Source organism: Pseudophryne corroboree, chromosome 7, assembly GCF_028390025.1.
Source record: "Pseudophryne corroboree isolate aPseCor3 chromosome 7, aPseCor3.hap2, whole genome shotgun sequence".
Classification (NCBI taxonomy): domain Eukaryota; kingdom Metazoa; phylum Chordata; class Amphibia; order Anura; family Myobatrachidae; genus Pseudophryne; species Pseudophryne corroboree.
Genome location: NC_086450.1, coordinates 117,914,175 through 117,932,632, shown reverse-complemented (window position 1 = coordinate 117,932,632; position 18,458 = coordinate 117,914,175). Strand labels below are relative to the sequence as shown.

Here is an 18,458-nt window from a genome sequence, read left to right as displayed (position 1 = left end):
AAGCAGCCAGTATTTACCCTGCACAGAAATAAAATAACCCACCCAAATCTAACTCTTTCTGCACATGTTATATCTGCCTCCCCTGCAGTGCACATGGGTGGTTATTCCGAGTTGTTCGCTCGGTAATTTTCTTCGCATCGCAGCGATTTTCCGCTAACTGCGCATGCGCAATGTTCGCACTGCGACTGCGCCAAGTAAATTTGCTATGCAGTTAGGAATTTTACTCACGGCATTACGAGGTTTTTTCTTCGTTCTGGTGATCGTAATGTGATTGACTGGAAGTGGGTGTTTCTGGGCGGAAACTGGCCATTTTATGGGAGTGTTTGAAAAAACGCTACCGTTTCTGGGAAAAACGCGGGAGTGGCTGGAGAAACGGAGGAGTGTCTGGCCGAACGCTGGGTGTGTTTGTGACGTCAAACCAGGAACGACAAGCACTGAACTGATCGCACTGGCAGAGTAAGTCTCGAGCTACTCAGAAACTGCACAGAGAAGTCTTTTCGCAATATTGCGAATCTTTCGTTCGCAATTTTGATAAGCTAAGATTCACTCCCAGTAGGCGGCGGCTTAGCGTGTGCAAAGCTGCTAAAAGCAGCTTGCGAGCGAACAACTCGGAATGAGGGCCCTGGTTTTGCACAATTGCTATCAAAAATCCTGCTGCGATCAACTTGGAATTACCCCCTAGATTCCAACCTCCAGGGGTGAATTCAGTTAGAGGCAGTAAATTAACACAGGTGAAAAAGTGTGTGAGCCTTGGGATTTAATGGCCGGGGTTATGAATTAGGGACCCTTTTTCTCACCCGGTAAATTACTGTGTTAATGGGCATTAATCCATAGAATCTGGGACAACTTCCTGGACCTACAGTATGGGTTAACACGGTCGCAGCACCCGAAAAAAGCTGTTTAATGGCGATTTCTTTCAAAGCCTGCACAGTATTGAAAAAATAAACCTCATTAACTGCAGCTTGCAGGCTGTCTTCAGGACTAATTGAATAGCCCCGCTGCTTCAGGGGTGTGGTATAGAACATCTACAATGTATAGGTTGACAATCATTAGGTTGACCCCATATGGTTGACATGCATTTGCTTTGACAAAAGGTCGAATTATAAAAGGTCAACACAAGGTTGACAGGCTGAAAATGTCGACATGGCAGTTGTCGACACATTATTATAATATATTTTTTTGCATTTTTGGGCTTAGTGTGGATAGTTTTTCCACCTGGGACCACCATTTGTAGAAACACATCCCCTCGCAGGCTCACATCGCTCGCCACGCTTCGGACATAGTGTCTTGTTCAACACAAGGTTACTAAGGGTTATGATTTGTGACATTGATAGTAAGGGATGGAAAAAGCAAAAAAAACATGAAAAAAATTCATAAAAATATGTTGACCATATGCGTGTCGACCATCATCATATCGACCATATGAACCTGGTGACCTTTTGTCCATGTCAACCTTTTCCAATGTCGACCTTTCATAGTAATGTTGACCTTTAGTCAATGTTGACCTAATGAATGTCGACCATATGGTGTCAACCTGCTGACTGTTGACCTCGACATTGTAGATCTATAGTCCAGTTCCCCTGATTCAATTAGCCCGTGGTAAATTACCACATCTGACTGAATTCAACCAAAATATTTACAGAATATTCTATGGCCTTACATAGTTTACCAATACTACATACTGTACTTCATATAAAGCTAGTATTTATATATATATATATATATATATATATACAGGTTGAGTATCCCTTATCCAAAATGCTTGGGACCAGAGGTATTTTGGATATCGTATTTTTCCGTATTTTGGAATAATTGCATACCATAATGAGATATCATGGTGATGGGACCTAAATCTAAGCACAGAATGCATTTATGTTTCATATACACCTTGTACACACTGTCTGAAGGTAATTTTAGACAATATTTTAATAACTTTGTGCACTGAACAAAGTGTGCGTACACTCACACAATTCATTTATGTTTCATATAAACCTTAAACACACAGCCTGAAGGTCATTTAATACAATACTGTGTGTAATAAACAAAGTTTGTGTACATTGAGCCATCAAAAACAAAGGTTTCACTATCTCAGTCTCACTCAAAAAAGTCCGTATTTCGGAATATTCCGTATTTCGGAATATTTGGATATGGGATACTCAACCTGTATATATATATATATATATATATATATATTCCATTTTATATATATATATATATATATATATATATATACATGTGTGAAGAAAGCAAATGAGGGGTGCAAAGTATCTGTGAGATTATACTGCACTTATTTTAATAGTAGTATACATATACGTACATTAAAGTTTCAATAAAACGGCTCAGTAGATCACCATCGGTGCCTCCGGATAGCGTCCGAAAAAAGAAACCACCTGCCGGCAAATTCACCGCTCGCGGCTTGAAGCTCAAGCAGAGTCAGTACAGCACTAATGACGTCAGTACATCCGGTTATGTCGTACCACTCCAACGCGTTTAGACCAATCACGGTCTTCGTCATACATTAAAGTTTCAATAAAACTGAGCCGCTTTATTGAAACTTTAATGTATGTATATGAATACTGCTATTAAAATAAGTGCAGTATAATCTCACTGATACTTTGCGCCCCTCATTTGCTTTCTTCACATATGCTACATTGAGCCCGTGGTACGGCTATTTCTGAGAGGAGGCTGTAGAGGACTATCATATACTAATACTAAGGATCTTCAGGAACACTGACTATTTCTCATTAGTATATGGACTGCTTGGATCAGCGCGAATATATATATTACATAGATGCCTGTGGAAGAAAATAAAATTCCCTGCATAAAGGATTCTGTTTAAGTTCTTGTGCAGTGCAACAGATTTCCTTCATATCTTAGTATCTGGTGGCAATGAGTTTATATAGACTCTTAATTCAAGCAGCAGTCTCCTCTAAAAGCCTTACCTGTCTTATCTGTTATACTTCCCCTTGAGCATTTCTCAATGTTTTGTGATTTAATGTTTTCAAAGCATTAAAACTTATGGCTTCTCTAATCTCTTCTGTCAGGTTACCATGGACACTTCATATATCAACTGCTTGTATCTTCTAAACCAAGCATCAGGTCTGAAATGATATAAACATCATTTGAAAAGACAAGATGGGAATCACGTGTGATAAATATTACAGAAGTGTGTTATTTAGAATGGATTATTTTTGTTTGGATATGTGTAAATCAATATTTACACAACATGTTTTATTTATGTATTATTCTTAAAATATATTATTATTGTTTAATATCAAAAGTTTCCTACAACAGCAATGTTTAGTTATGGAAAATAATAAAAAAACAAAGTATTTAGGTGCCCATACATCTAAAGATTTATCTGCCAATCTGGCTGGTTGAAACGAAAATCTGGTAATGGATGGGAGCAAATGACATGGATGGGGGCAAATGACAAATGGTCAACTGTCATATGCTGTGATCCATTACCAGATTTTCATTCCAACCAGCCAGATTGGAAGATAAATCTTTAGGTGTATGGGCACCAGACTTTAGTACAATCGTAAAATAAATATACTGTACCTCTAGAGACATTAAAGAGCAAAATGTAAAATATACAGTTGATTTTGAACATTAATATACAGCAAAGCAGTGTTACCGGCTAAATATTGTACATGAAATACATATTCTTAAATAAATCTCTCTACTTGCTGCTTGTTATATTCTTTAGGGAAAGCAGACAAATAGCTCCTCTTATCACATCACGGACTTTGCTACTTTGCCTAAACAGTAATCCTAAGTACGTAGTACATTTTTTTGCAAATTAAAATTGAGAAAAAAAAGTATGCAGCTTGGATATTGTGCCAGGCATCTCGCATCATATTGCACAAAAGGAATAGGTGTATGGTATTATGACAAATTTGTATAGTTTAGCTCCGTGGTTAATATATACAAATATAAATTATGTTGTTTGATAAGTCTTCTTTATACACCAATGCAAAATACATCTAAAGCTAGATCTGTATTTCTTTTAATACAGAAGCTTTAACATTTGTCATTGTTGTGATACATGTGTGTTGTCTATAGATGTGGTGCAGAGGTGGCCAATGTCAGGAAACTCAGCATTATTGGGAGGGCTAGGTAGAATGAAGGAGCAAACATTGTCAAACATATTAAGAAATGCTAAAACTATATATCTGCACTCCAGTGCATACTTGTCTACTCTCCCGGAACAGCCAGGACGCTCCCGAAAATCACTCCTGGCCACCTGGAAAAGTAGGCAAGTTTGCCGCATTCAGCTGACCCCGTCTCAACCCCCACTCACTGAGAAAAATGGGTAGGACGATGACGCGATACACACTAAATTGCATCATCATAGCCCCGACCTCCGCTTTACAATGCCGGTAATATGGGCACTAGGGACGGGGCCGCAATGGTGCAAACGTGTATCCATGCACCCAGACTGCCCCTCTTCGAACCACACCCCCTTGCTTTGTGACCTGCATGCTCCCTCCCGGAAAGAGCAGTAGCAAAGTAGGCCAGTATGCGCCAGTGACGTGTGGTGAGGTGAGGCAGAGCTTTTTCTGTAATTCTCCAGTATATGCAGAGTTTTGACAGTATAAAATATATGAAAAATACAAAGAATATATTATAAATATCTTCTTTGTATTATTCTAATCATTTTTATAGTCAAAACTTTGAAGTAATAATTCTATGGCAGGGGAGGCAATGCCTCCCCAGCCTACCATTTCCGCACATCTCTGATCAAAACTCACCAAATTTCCATCAGTATATACTTCTGCACCTGTGTTGTTCTGGCAGGACCAAATGCTATTGAGGAGAGATGGGAGTGGCTGGCCAAGGAAGCGTGGCTAAACCCAATCTGTTTATGAAAGAAGGGACGCAGAGTGCAGCGTACTGAAAAGGGCATGGATATGCTATATCGGGTTTGTTTTTTCCTCCTGGCAAGCCTGGACCCCCATTGAGGCCCCCCTTGATATGTATTATTGACTCCAGAGCTTTGATACATGAATGTTAAGAAAATGCCATATTTGCTATCCCAATAAATGTGTGAAATTTCTGTGTAATGACCGTGAAACCTGCATTGGTGGTGCTGTTCAGTCTTACAACAAAGATAATACTGCTACATGTCTGTTTCATTGTAAATTAACTGCTTTTACAAATTCTTATTTCGTTTGATTGGTTGATTTTTAATGTGTTCAGTGTGTGCAATTTATTATTTTAAACTTAATCATCTGCCTGGCCTGAGATAAAAAGTAGACTTGCAGAGATTTTGTCTCTTAAACAAATTAACATTAACATTTGTATTAGCCTAAAGTTTATTGTAAACCACATAGGAGATCATTTACAAACCCAATCCACTGCACTCGCAAAACGCAATATTTTGTGCCGATGCAACAGACGGTGCTCACAGTGTGGGATCCCATCTATCCTATATTCTTGGGAGATTCCTCTACAACCCAATCTAGAGGGCAAATTTACTAAGGTAGAAGTCTTCTAGAATGTACAAAGTAACGGTTATCCAGAATGTAATTGGTTGCTCTGAGCAACAGCTCTACTTTTGCAAACCTACATATTATCAGCTACAGTAGGTACAGTATGCAGAACGAAGGACAATCTAATCCTACATCCAGTTCTATATATGTTAACTTAATACACAATTTTGTTCTTCTGCTAAAACTCTACTTGGTTTACAAACAAAACAAATGAAATATGCCCGCACTCAGGATAACCGTATTGTACATGGTACCAGCTACATGGCAATATTAGTGCCATATACAAAACAGAAAGACTTTTGTTATCAGTGCTAACAATAGCATACTGCTAATCTACTTGGTTTAGACTCATTTATGGATTACATTTATCATGAGAGTAAAGGGACATTTGGGTGGTCTTTATTTCATGGTCACTTTTGCATCTTTAAGTATAATTTTTACCTTGATGGAAGTGTAGATACAAGTTTGCTTTTTCACAGATATCCAACTGAAAGATGTAAAATGTGTCCTAATAAAATCTTGGACCTCATTAATATAATAACATGAAAAGTTATTTTGCTGGGAGGAAAAGGCTGTGTATCTACCACAAAGCTGGAAGTGCCCCTGTCAAAGCGTCCTCTCCACCCCTTAGTCTCATCTGATCAATTCCGTACCACTCATTCATGCATTTTCCATTCCAAAGTGGAGCGTAATGTCACAAAACCGCATCTGTGCTGTACTCTTGTGGCTTGTAAATTACTTTTAATGTTTTTTTCATCTCATTGTATGTACGTTGGGCCTGATTCATGTTTTAGTAACTGTGTCAGGTACAAACCATGTTGCCATGCATAGGCGTGCGCAGCACATTTTATTAGGGGGTGCACCGTCGGAGGGGTATGCCTAGCACCGCCTTTTGGGCGTGTCTAGCACCATCTATTGGCGTCAATGCAATATAAAATATCCACCCTTGTGCCAATCCTAATAAAGCAGATACATTGGCAGACAAACACCCCTGATGGCACTCACTGCAGTTACCCTGCTCGTCCTCAGCCTGGTCTGGCTGCCCCTCTCTTTCCCCTGCAAGCTGCAGCAGCTTACTTACAAATCAGTCACTCACTGACACTGACAGTCGCAGACTAGTACTGCTGCTGCTGGAAAAACTAGTGACGTGTTAATGCTGCTGCCGGCCGCCTGTCAGTACTGAACTGCATGCTGATCCTCATCAGTGTCTGGCGTTGGCATAGCATAGAAGGAGAGAGGTGGGAATGTGGCAGGTGTGATGGGTAGGCGGTGGCATCCTTGATTAACCCAGGCGTCTGGTCAGTAATGCGGTCCTGAGAGGGTGCAGCGCAGAGGGGACAGTAATCAGCCTGCTCGGCGATCGCTGCATCAGGCATGTTAGATCGTGATGCCAGACATAAGGGGGTGCCTGTGCGCACCAGGCACCCCCCCCTGCGCACACCTATGTTGCCATGCAAGGGGAGCAAATACATTTATAGTTTTTTTTGTGCAGGGTAAATTCTGGCTGATTTTGCATGTAGCCCACAAATGTTTGCTTTATTTCTACACTGCCATTTAGATTTCAGTTTGAACACACCCCACCCAAATCTAACTCTCTCTGCACATGTCACATCTACCCCACCTGCAGTGCAACATGGTTTTGCTCAGTTGCTTGCCTTTTTGCTTTACTTCTAAACATGAATCGGGCCCACTGTTCTTGAATGTACCGTTCACTTGTCTTTGGAGTTTTACTGAGAGTTATTTATTTTCTCATAAGTCCTAGAGGATGCTGGGGTCACTTCAAGAACCATGGGGTACAGACGGGATCCACAGGAGACATGGGCACTTTAAGACTTTCAAAGGGGTGTGAACTGGCTCCTCCCACTATGCCCCTCCTCCAGACTCCAGTTTAGAATCTGTGCCCAGGCAGACTGGATGCACTCTGAGGAGCTCTACTGAGTTTCTCTGAAAAGACTTTATGTTAGGTTTTTTATTTTCAGGGAGAACTGCTGGCAACAGTCTCCCTGCTTCGTGGGACTTAGGGGAGAGAAGTCAGACCTACTTCTGTGAGTTTAAAGGCTCTTCTTCTTTGGCTACAGGACACCATTAGCTCCTGAGGGTCTGATCGCTAGGTACGCCTAGATGCTCGTTCCCAGAGCCCGCCGTCACCCCCCTTGCAAAGTCAGAAGGCAGGTGAGTAGAAGAAGACAGAAGACTTCAGTGACAGCTTCAGAGGTACCGCACAGCGGCCGCGCTGCGCGCCATGCTCCCACACTCAGCGGCACTACAGGGTGCAGGGCGCTGGGGGGGGGGGGCGCCCTGGGCAGCATATTAACCTTTAAAAAAGTGACTGGCAAGAGGGGACAGGGTGCCAAACCTCTATCCAAACCTCCGCCAGTATAAAGATTTGGAAAAATAGCGGGGCTGAAGTGCGCCATTCTGGGGGCAGGGCTTAGTCCTCACAGCTCACATCAGCGCCATTTTCTCTTCACAGAAGCTGCAGGGACGCTGGTCCTTCCTCACACTGCTGTACAAGTAACAGTGCAAAACAGGGGGGGGCACAGTGAATTTTGGTGCAATATAAATATAAGTTATTATAAAAGCGCTGCAGGTCTGGGACATTCTGTAATTGTGTCAGAACCGGGTTTAAGCGCTGGGTTGTGAGCTGGCAAACTCCCTCTATGTCTCTCTGACAGGCTTTATTGTGGGTCTGTCCCCTATATGCCCAGTGTGTCTGTGTGTGCTGCGTGCACGTGTGTCGGCATGTCTGAGGCTGAAGGCTCTTCCCAGGAGGAGACGATGTTAGGGACACAAACGGCTGTGGGAGTGTCCCTGTCGGCACTGCCGACACCTGATTGGGTGAATGTTTTGAGTGCTTTCAATGCTAATGTGGCTCTGATAAATAAGAGATTGGATAAATCTGAGTCTCAGAACCAGGCATGGAAGAAATCCGTAGAGGATGTGTTGTTACAAGTCCAGACCCCCTCGGGGTCACAAAAACGTTCATTTACCCAGCTGGCAGACACGGATACCGACACGGACACTGACTCAAGTGTCGACTATAGTGATGCCAGATTAGAACCAAAATTGGTAAAGAGCATTCAGTACATGATTGTGGCTATAAAAGATGTATTACATATCACTGAGGACCCTACTGTTCCCGATACTAGGGTCTGTATGTATAAAGGAAAGAAACCTGAGGTAACATTTCCTCCCTCTCATGAACTGAACACGCTTTGTGAAAAGGTTTGGGAAAATCCTGACAAAAAGTTTCAGATTCCCAAAAAGATTCCAGTGGCGTATCCGTTTCCCTCTGGGGATAGGGAAAAACGGGAGTCACCCCCCATTGTGGACAAAGCTCTATCACGGCTGTCCAAAAAGGTGGCTCTTCCGTCTCCTGACACGGCAGCCCTAATGGATCCTGCGGATCGTAGGCAGGAAAATACATTGAAATCCATTTATATCACCACGGGTACGCTACTCAGACCAGCCATTGCATCTGCGTGGGTGAGTAGTGCTATCGAAAGATGGGCAGATAACTTGTCACCTGAAATAGATACCCTGGATAGGGATAGCATTCTTTTGACACTAGGTTATATCAGGGACGCTGCAGTCTACCTAAAGGAAGCTGCGAGAGATATTGGCCTCTTGGGATCAAGGGCCAATGCCATGGCAGTCTCAGCTAGGAGAGCATTGTGGATTCATCAATGGAATGCTGATGCTGACTCTAAGAAAGCTACGGAGTCTCTACCGTATAAAGGTGGTGTATTGTTTGGTGACGGCCTCGCTGAGTTGGTATCTACGGCTACCGCGGGTAAGTCATCATTTTTACCTTATGTGCCTGCACCACAAAAGAAAGCACACCACTATCAGATGCAGTCCTTTCGGCCCAATAAATACAGAAAAGGCCAAGGGTCTTCTTTCCTTGCTACTAGAGGTAAGGGAAAAGGTAAACGATCACTGGCCGTGGCCGGTTCCCAGGAGCAGAAGTCCTCCCCGGTTTCTGCCAAATCCACCGCATGACGCTGGGGCTCCTCTGCGGGAGTCCGCACCGGTGGGGGCACATCTCAGGTTCTTCAGTCAGTTCTGGGCTCGTTCGGCCCTGGACCCATGGGTTTTAGAAATAGTGCCCCAGGGGTACAAACTGGAGTTTCAAGACATTCCCCCTCGCCGATTTTTCAAATTGGCCTTACCAGCTTCTCTTCCGGACAGGGAGGTGGTATGCGCCGCAATACAAAAATTGTGTCACAATCAAGTCATTGTCAGGGTTCCCCCGTCGCAACAGGGAGAAGGCTTTTATTCGAGCCTGTTCGTGGTCCCGAAGCCAGATGGCTCAGTCAGACCAATCCTGAACCTCAAATCCCTCAATTTCTACCTAAAAAAAAAATTCAAATTCAAGATGGAATCTCTCCGGGCAGTGATCTCCAGTCTGGAGGAGGGGGATTTTATGGTGTCAGTAGACATAAATGATGCCTACTTACATGTTCCCATTTATCCTCCACATCAGGCTTACCTGAGGTTTGCAGTTCAGGATTGTCATTACCAATTTCAGACGTTGCCGTTTGGTCTGTCCACGGCTCCGAGGGTTTTCACCAAGGTAATGGCCGAAATGATGGTTCTCCTGCGCAAGCAAGGAGTCACAATTATCCCGTACTTGGACGATCTCCTGATAAAGGCGAGATCAAGGGAACAATTACTGCAGAACATTACGCTATCCCTGACAATTCTGCAGCAACATGGTTGGCTCCTAAAGTTGCCAAAATCACAGTTGGTTCCGACAAGACGGCTGTCGTTTTTGGGAATGATTCTGGACACAGAATTACAGAGAGTTTTTCTTCCAGTGGGAAAGGCTCTGGAAATTCAGAACCTAGTCAAACAAATCCTGAAACTGTCAAGAGTATCGATCCATCAATGCACTCGGTTGCTGGGGAAGATGGTGGCGGCCTACGAGGCCATTTAGTTTGGCAGATTCCATGCCAGAGTGTTTCAGTGGGACCTGTTGGACAAGTGGTCCGGGTCCCATGTACACATGCACCGAAGGATAACCCTGTCTTCCAAGACCAGAATCTCACTCCTGTGGTGGCTGCACAGCTCTCACCTCCTAGAGGGATGCAGGTTCGGGATCCAGGACTGGATCTTAGTGACCACGGATGCGAGTCTCCGGGGCTGGGGAGCAGTCACACAGGGGGACAGCTTCCAGGGAAGATGGTCAAGCCAGGAAATGTGTCTACACGTAAACGTTCTGGAGTTAAGAGCCATTCACAACGGCCTTCTGCAAGCGGAACATTTTCGCAATCAGTCCGTCTTGATTTAGTCGGACAACATAACAGCAGTAGCGTACATAAACCGCCAGGGCGGAACAAAGAGCAGAGCGGCTATGGCAGAGGCCACAAAGGTTCTCCGTTGGGCGGAAAGGCATACAAGCGCTCTGTCTGCGATCTTCATTCCAGGAGTGGACAACTGGGAAGCAGACTTCCTCAGCAGACACGATCTCCATCCGGGAGAGTGGGGTCTTCATCAAGAGGTCTTTTCAGAAGTGACAAGTCTTTGGGGAATTCCTCAAATAGACATGATGGCGTCTCGCCTCAACAAGAAACTTCAGAGATATTGTTCCAGGTCAAGAGACCCTCAAGCAATAGGAGTGGATGCCCTAGTGACACCGTGGCTGTTTCAGTCGGTGTACGTGTTTCCTCCGCTTCCACTCATTTTAAAAGTGATAAAGCTCATAAAAAGAACAAGGGTTCAAGCGATCCTCATTGTTCCAGGCTGACCAAGGAGGGCTTGGTATCCAGATCTTCAGGAATTACTCATAGGAGATCCCTGGCCTCTTCCTCTGAGGGAGGATCTGTTACAGCAGGGGCCGTGCGTGCTCCAAGACTTACCGCGACTTCATTTGACGGCTTGGAGGTTCAACGCCGGATCCTAGCCCGAAAGGGTTTTCCCAAGGAAGTCATCCCCACTCTTATTCAGGCCAGGAAAGGAGTAACGTCTAAACATTACCACCGTATTTGGAGAAAATATGTGTCTTGGTGTGAATCCAAGAAGGCTCCTACGGAAGAATTTCAGTTAGGACGTTTTCTCCATTTTCTACAAGCCGGTGTGGATGCGGGCCTAAAGTTGGGCTCCATTAAAGTACACATTTCAGCCTTATCGGTTTTCTACCAAAAACAATTGGCCTCCCTTCCAGAAGTACAGACTTTTGTGAAAGGCGTGTTGCACATCCAACCTCCCTTTGTGGCACCGTGGGATCTTAACGTGGTGTTGCAATTCCTTCAATCTCATTGGTTTGAACCTTTACAAAAGTTGGAGTTGAAATTCCTCACTTGGAAAGTGGTCATGCTGTTGGCCTTGGCATCCGCCAGGCGGGTGTCTGAATTGGCGGCCTTGTCTCACAAGAGCCCTTATTTGATCTTTCATGAAGATAGAGCAGAGTTGAGGACTCGTCAGCAGTTTCTGACGAAAGTGGTTTTGTCGTTCCACTTGAACCATCCTATTGTGGTGCCAGTGGCTACTGACGCCTTGCTGGAATTGAAGTTTCTCGATGTAGTCAGAGCTTTGAAAATTTATGTGGCCAGAACGGCTCAGTTTAGGAAAATGGAGGCTATGTTTGTCCTGTATGCTCACAACAAAATTGGGGCTCCTGCTTCCAAGCAGACTATTGCGCGCTGGATCTGTCATACGATTCAGCAGGCTCATTCTACGGCTGTATTGCCGTTACCGAAATCGGTGAAGGCCCATTCTACCAGAAAGGTGGGCTCGTCCTGGGCGGCTGCCCGGGTGGTCTCCGCATTACAACTTTGCCGAGCGGCTACTTGGTTGGGTTCAAACACCTTTGCGATGTTCTACAAGTTTGATACCCTGGCTGATGAAGACCTCATGTTTGGTCAGTCGGTGCTGCAGAGTCATCCGCACTCTCCCGCCCGTTCTAGAGCTTTGGTATAAACCCCATGGTTCTTGAAGTGACCCCAGCATCCTCTAGGACATATGAGAAAATAGGATTTTAATACCTACTGGTAAATCCTTTTCTCTTAGTCCGTAGAGGATGCTGGGCGCCCGTCCCAGTGCGTACTGTATCTGCAGTTATTAGTTATGGTTACACACATGTTGTGTTACGTTTATAGTCAGCCTGTTGCTGATGTTGTTCATGCCGTTGACTTGCGTTGTGTTGAATGCCATGTTGTACGGCGTGCTTGAGGTATGAGCTGGTATGTATCTCACCTTAATTTAACAATAAATCCTTTTCCTCGAAATGTCCGTCTCCCTGGGCACAGTTCCTATAACTGGAGTCTGGAGGAAGGGCATAGAGGGAGGAGCCAGTTCACACCCCTTTGAAAGTCTTAAAGTGCCCATGTCTCCTGCGGATCCCGTCTATACCCCATGGTACTTGAAGTGAACCCAGCATCCTCTACGGACTAAGAGAAAAGGATTTACCGGTAGGTATTAAAATCCTATTTTTATTTAATTTACATTACTATTTTCAAAAAAGGTATTGCTATAAATTGCTCAATATCGTATGCACTGATGGCTTGAGTAAAGGCCAGTACTCACGGGCCAATGTGGGAGAGATGTGTGCTGAGCGAACCGCTCAGCACACATCTCTCCCACCGCTCAGCACAGCGCGATGTGTGCTGAGCGTGCTGGGGGAGACGGGGGGCCGCTCATTTCACCCAGCGGGTGAAATGAGCGACCTGCTAGATTGGCCTGCATGCAGGCCAATCTAGCGATAGCGTTGCGCGGGGCTGCGCATCGCTATCGCTGTGGGGGGGGGGGGGGGGGTACACACACACAGAGAGATCATGCTTAAAATCTAAGCACTCTAGTCAGATAGCTTAGATTTAAAGCAGCGATCGCTCCGTGAGTACCCCCCTTTAGAGGTCCGCATAAAATACCCAGGCATAAACTCAAACCTGTGTGTAAGCAGGTACATTTTTACATATTGTAGGTACCTCCAACTTAAAATCCTTCCTGTAGATGTGGCTGGAAGGTAACAATATAGTGTACAGTATGCTGCATATATCTTTACAGGGGTGGTATTCATGTGACCGACGGACGGGAGACCGACGGTCACATGACCTCCTCCAGCATCCCGACCCCCACTATCCCGATGGTCGGCATGCCGACCGACAGGGACTATTTCCACTCGTGGGTGTCCACGACACCCATAGAGTGGGAATAGAACCCGTGGCGACTGCAGGTCGCCACCGAGCCCGCAAGGGGCTTGCTGCACTCGCCCCTCCCCGCCGGGATCCCGGCGTCGGTATGCTGCCGGGATCCCGGCGTCGGTAAGCTGACCGACGGTCAGGAGACCGACGGTCAGCCATACTACACCCCTTTACAGTGTGTAGTACACCTTTCAGCATTTTTTAGAATATTAATTATATATGAGTTTTCAATATACAGTGACTATTGAGGCATAATATCCTTAATGGATCCATGGGGGTTATTCCAAGTTGATCGCAGCAGGAAATTTTTTAGCAGTTGGGCAAAACCATGTTCACTGCAGGGGAGGCAAGATTTGGGTGGGTTATTTTGTTACTGTGCAGGGTAAATACTGGCTGCTTTATTTTTACACTGCAATTTAGATTGCAGATTGAACTCACCACACCCAAATCTATCTCTCTCTGCACATGTTATATCTGCCCCCCCTGCAGTGCACATGGGGGGTCATTCCGAGTTGTTCGCTCGTTGCCGATTTTCGCTATACTGCGATTAGTCGCTTATTGCGCATGCGCAAGGTTCGCAGAGCGCATGCGCTTAGTTATTTTACACAAAAGTTAGGTATTTTACTCACGGCATAACAAAGCTTTTTCATCGCTGTGCTGATCGTAGTGTGATTGACAGGAAGTGGGTGTTTCTGGGCGGAAACTGGCCGTTTTATGGGAGTGTGCGGAAAAACGCAGGCATTCGAGTTGCAAAATGCAGGAGTGGCTAGAGAAACGGGGGAGTAGCTGGGCGAACGCTGGGTGTGTTTGTGACGTCAAACCAGGAACGAAAAGGACTGAGCTAGTCGCAATGGCTGAGTAAGTCTGGAGCTACTCAAAAACTGCGGGGTAATCATTACGAGAAAATTAGCGAAGCTTTCGTTAGCAATTCTGCTATGCTGAGATACACTCCCAGTAGGCGGCGGCTTAGTGTGTGCAATGCTGCTAAAAGCAGCTAGCGAGCGAACAACTCGGAATCACCCCCATGGTTTTGCCCAACTGCTAACAAAGTTCCTGCTGCGATCAACTCAGAATTACCCCCATATGCACAGCATCTATTTATTTTTTTATTGTTTTAATTATTTTTATAAAGTGCACTGTTGGCTTCATTTAGGGACCATTTTTAAAGTAATTATGTGTTAATTTCTCCAAAAACAGCAATTTTTTAGGAGTAAAACATATATTTACTTATGGGACCCTTTATAATAACGAGATTATAGATATCTACTGCAGTCCCTCTGTTATATATTGCAAGTGCAGTCTCCATAGCTTTCTTGGTGACAGCAGAAGTACCCATCTCCTATATAATAACTCAGATCTGTGACTCTGTGACTGTGTGGATAACGCTGGGCGTGGCTAGGAGCTCTCACTGGGTTAGTGGCAGGTCTATCGCACCTAGTTCACAGCTGATTGGGCGAGAAATGCCCTCCCACACAGGTTACATCCAATGGGAGGCTCTGCCCTTTGGCTACTGTGTGTCGCCAGAGCAGGATTAACAATGAGGCTGATGGAGCTGCAGCTCCAGGCCCACACCCCAAAATAGGCCCACTGCATCTGCAGCAACATACCTTCCAACAATTTACACATAAAAATCGGTACAAATTCAAAAGGGGGCGTGGCCACGGGTAAAGTAATATGGCCACGCCCCTTTTCCTAATCTTTCAATGGAAGTTTGGAGAGCCAGAAATCGGTAAATCCTTTTACTGCAGCATCCTATGTCCTGCTGCCAGTCCGCCTGCCCCCTTCAGCATCCACAATCCCCACTCCCTAGCCGTGGCGCAGGTGGAACAAAAGCTGCTGCGGCCACTGGCATAGATGTGTATGAAAGCTGCACAGCGGAAGGCTTTCATAGCCCTCCCTGCGCCGCATACTCTCTGGGCCCCGGAGCCTCCTCTGCACGTGATGTCACAGAAGTGCCTCCCTGCCACAGCTGCACCCAGATCCCCAGAGGCCCTGACTCCGCAGCACATCACCTGGGCTGCTGGCCTGGAAGCCCTGAGATGGCTAATGTAACTGATAGAGTTGGTGATATTGTGGAGGGCAATGTCTGGACACTGTATCAATGTAAAAGGTGACAGTGCTGTGCAGTGCAGTGGGTGTGCAGTGTCATTACACATTACGGCAGACAGAGTCCCCCTTTTTACACATTATGGCAAACAGCGTCCCCCTTTTTACACATTATGGCAGACAGCGCCCCCCTTTTTACACATTACGGCAGACAGCGTCCCCCTTATTACACATTACGGCAGACAGCGTCCCCTTTTTACACATTACAGCAGACAGCGTCCCCCTTTTTACACATTACGGCAGACAGCGTCCCCCTTTTCACATATTACTGCAGACAGCGTCCCCCTTTTTACACATTACGGCAGACAGCGTCCCCCTTTTTACACATTACCGCAGACAGCGTCCCCTTTTTACACATTACGGTAGACAGCATCCCCTTATTACACATTGCGGCAGACAGAATAGAGAGAGAGAGACAGACAGACAGATAGATAGATACTTACCATCTCTCCCCGCTGGAAGTCAGGCTCCTCGTGCTGGCAGATCCCGGGCAGCCGCAGGATAGAAGGAGGAGGAGGGAGGGGGACTGGAGCCTCAGCTGCGCTATGTAATTGGTAGAGGCGCCACTGTAGCAGTCCCCACTCCTTCCGCATTGGCTGCCCGCTGCCGCTGTGAATGCTGGGATGAGGGATGCGCATCCCAGCATTCACAACAGTGCCGGGCAGCCAATACAGAATGAAAGGGGACTGCTGCAGCGGCGCCTCTACCAATTACAGAGCGCTGCTGCGGCTCCAGTCCCCCTCCCTCCTTCTCCTCCTCCCCTGCCTCCGGCTTCAGCGCGGCGCACACAGCAGAGGCGGCTTGTAATGAGTCAACTTGACTCATTACATGCTGCTGGCCGTTGCGCTCCCAGGGCGACTGCGCTGTGTGCCAGGCACATCTGGCACACACTTAGTTATGGCGCTGCTCTTCTGTGCTCATTGTAACCCTATGCTGCGGCCACCAGCCATATTCATGAACTGTCTTTGAGTAGTGAGTACAAGAGGTTCTAGGTAATGTTAGTAGTCTTTCATCTATAAATCAAAGTGAGCCAGTGGCATCAGTGAGAGTCACAAGCTGCTTCAAGTACCTTGTTGTGTAGGGAGTTGAAAATCAGTAAGCCAATGTGGAAATAGAGTCTCCATCTTAGAAGCAGTCAGTAAAGGGAATGAAGTAGAGGAGTTGTAAGACAGGTATGGGGCAATTTAGTTAACTTTCTAGCTGCTGCATTTTGTACTAATGATTAGCAGTGCAATTCCGTTTCTCTAAGTACCAGGTAGAGGGCATTGCAGTACTCCATTGCAGGATGCAAATGTATTTACAGTATAGCCCCATACACACTAGCCCTTCTGAGCGATATTGTTCACAATATCGCCTAGTGGGTATGGGGCTTATGATTGTAGGAAGATCTTGTGATCAAATGCTTTATTCTGGCTATGTTTATCTGATGAAAGAATGAAGATTTGATCATAACTGACATTTTCTATTAAAGTGTCAACCTAAAATTAAAGACTCTGGGTCTGATTCAGATGTAGTTGGAGGTGCTATAGATGCTGCTTACCTTGAAGCAGCAGTGATACCACTAATATGGTAATGCAGCAGGGGGCGTCATGCCTGCTGCTGCCAGATTACTGATCGTGCTGCGTCCTAGCATGCAGCATTGAATCATCTGCAAAAACCATTGTCCGGCTGAGTGACCCATGAGTTTGCACAAACCGGCCACTGCAGCAGCAACAAAGAGGCCAAAAATCTCAGTCCTCGGAGGGAGATACTGGCCTCGTACCTTCCCTGCAACGTCCATGACATGCCTCCATTTTGAAAAACAGAGGCCTTCAACGCCTCTCTGCCTCCAAACAGCATCAGACTGAAGGCACTGACAGTCTGATGCTGATCTGCGTGCTACTTTGCAGAAAAGTACGGGTTCAGTGCATACGCAAAGTATCGAACGCCGGTACTTTGCGGTATGCGCTGCTGCTACATAGGGACCTGGATCAGGCCCATTATGTATTAAATCCTTGAGAGAGATAAAATGCAGAAGTTGCCCTTAGAAACCAGTTAACTTCTAACTATGGTTTTGCAGACTGTGCCTGAACATGACTGGTTGCTTTGGTCAACTTCTCGATTTTATCTCTCTCCAAGGCTTCATACATTTCCCCTACAGTGAGCAGTGTTTGGCAATTTAGAAACCCCAAGGTGCGATACGGTTCTGTGACGGTGAGCTCCTACCATAACACCTTTTTTTATTGGGATTCAGTGTCATCCAATGGGCGCTCTTCCACTCCTGGAGCCATTCAGGTTTGATATTATGTTCTTACTAGCTTCAGTGAGTATCATCTGCAAAGCAATAGTATTCCAGGGCATGTTGTCTGATTATTTCTCATACGTCCTAGAGGATGATGGGGTCACTTCAAGAACCATGGGGTATAGACGGGATCCACAGGAGACATGGGCACTTTAAGACTTTCAAAGGGGTGTGAACTGGCTTCTCCCTCTATGCCCCTCCTCCAGACTCCAGTTTAGAATCTGTCTCCAGGCAGACTGGATGCACACTGAGGAGCTCTACTGAGTTTCTCGGAAAAGACTTTATGTTAGGTTTTTTATTTTCAGGGAGCACTGCTGGCAACAGTCTCCCTGCTTCGTGGAACTTAGGGGAGAGAGGTCAGACCTACTTCTGTGAGTTTAAAGGCTCTGCTTCTTTGGCTACAGGACACCATTAGCTCCTTAGGGTTTAGAACAC

At 45.6% G+C, this 18,458-nt stretch overlaps 1 protein-coding gene across 7 annotated transcripts in view; it reads left to right on the top strand.

Moving 5' to 3' along the window:
* Positions 1 to 18,458, top strand: part of B3GALT1 (beta-1,3-galactosyltransferase 1) — a 571,239-nt gene that overhangs the window by 92,860 nt on the left and 459,921 nt on the right. The window contains exon 2 of one of the 7 annotated variants that reach the window (XM_063933586.1): positions 3,045 to 3,099. The exons of 5 other annotated variants lie outside the window; for them this stretch is intronic. The gene's annotated coding sequence lies outside the window, so the exon portion shown is untranslated. Of the gene's footprint in view, positions 1 to 3,044; positions 3,167 to 18,458 lie in introns of those variants that run through there. One more of the 7 variants, XM_063933587.1, reaches the window with a different exon arrangement.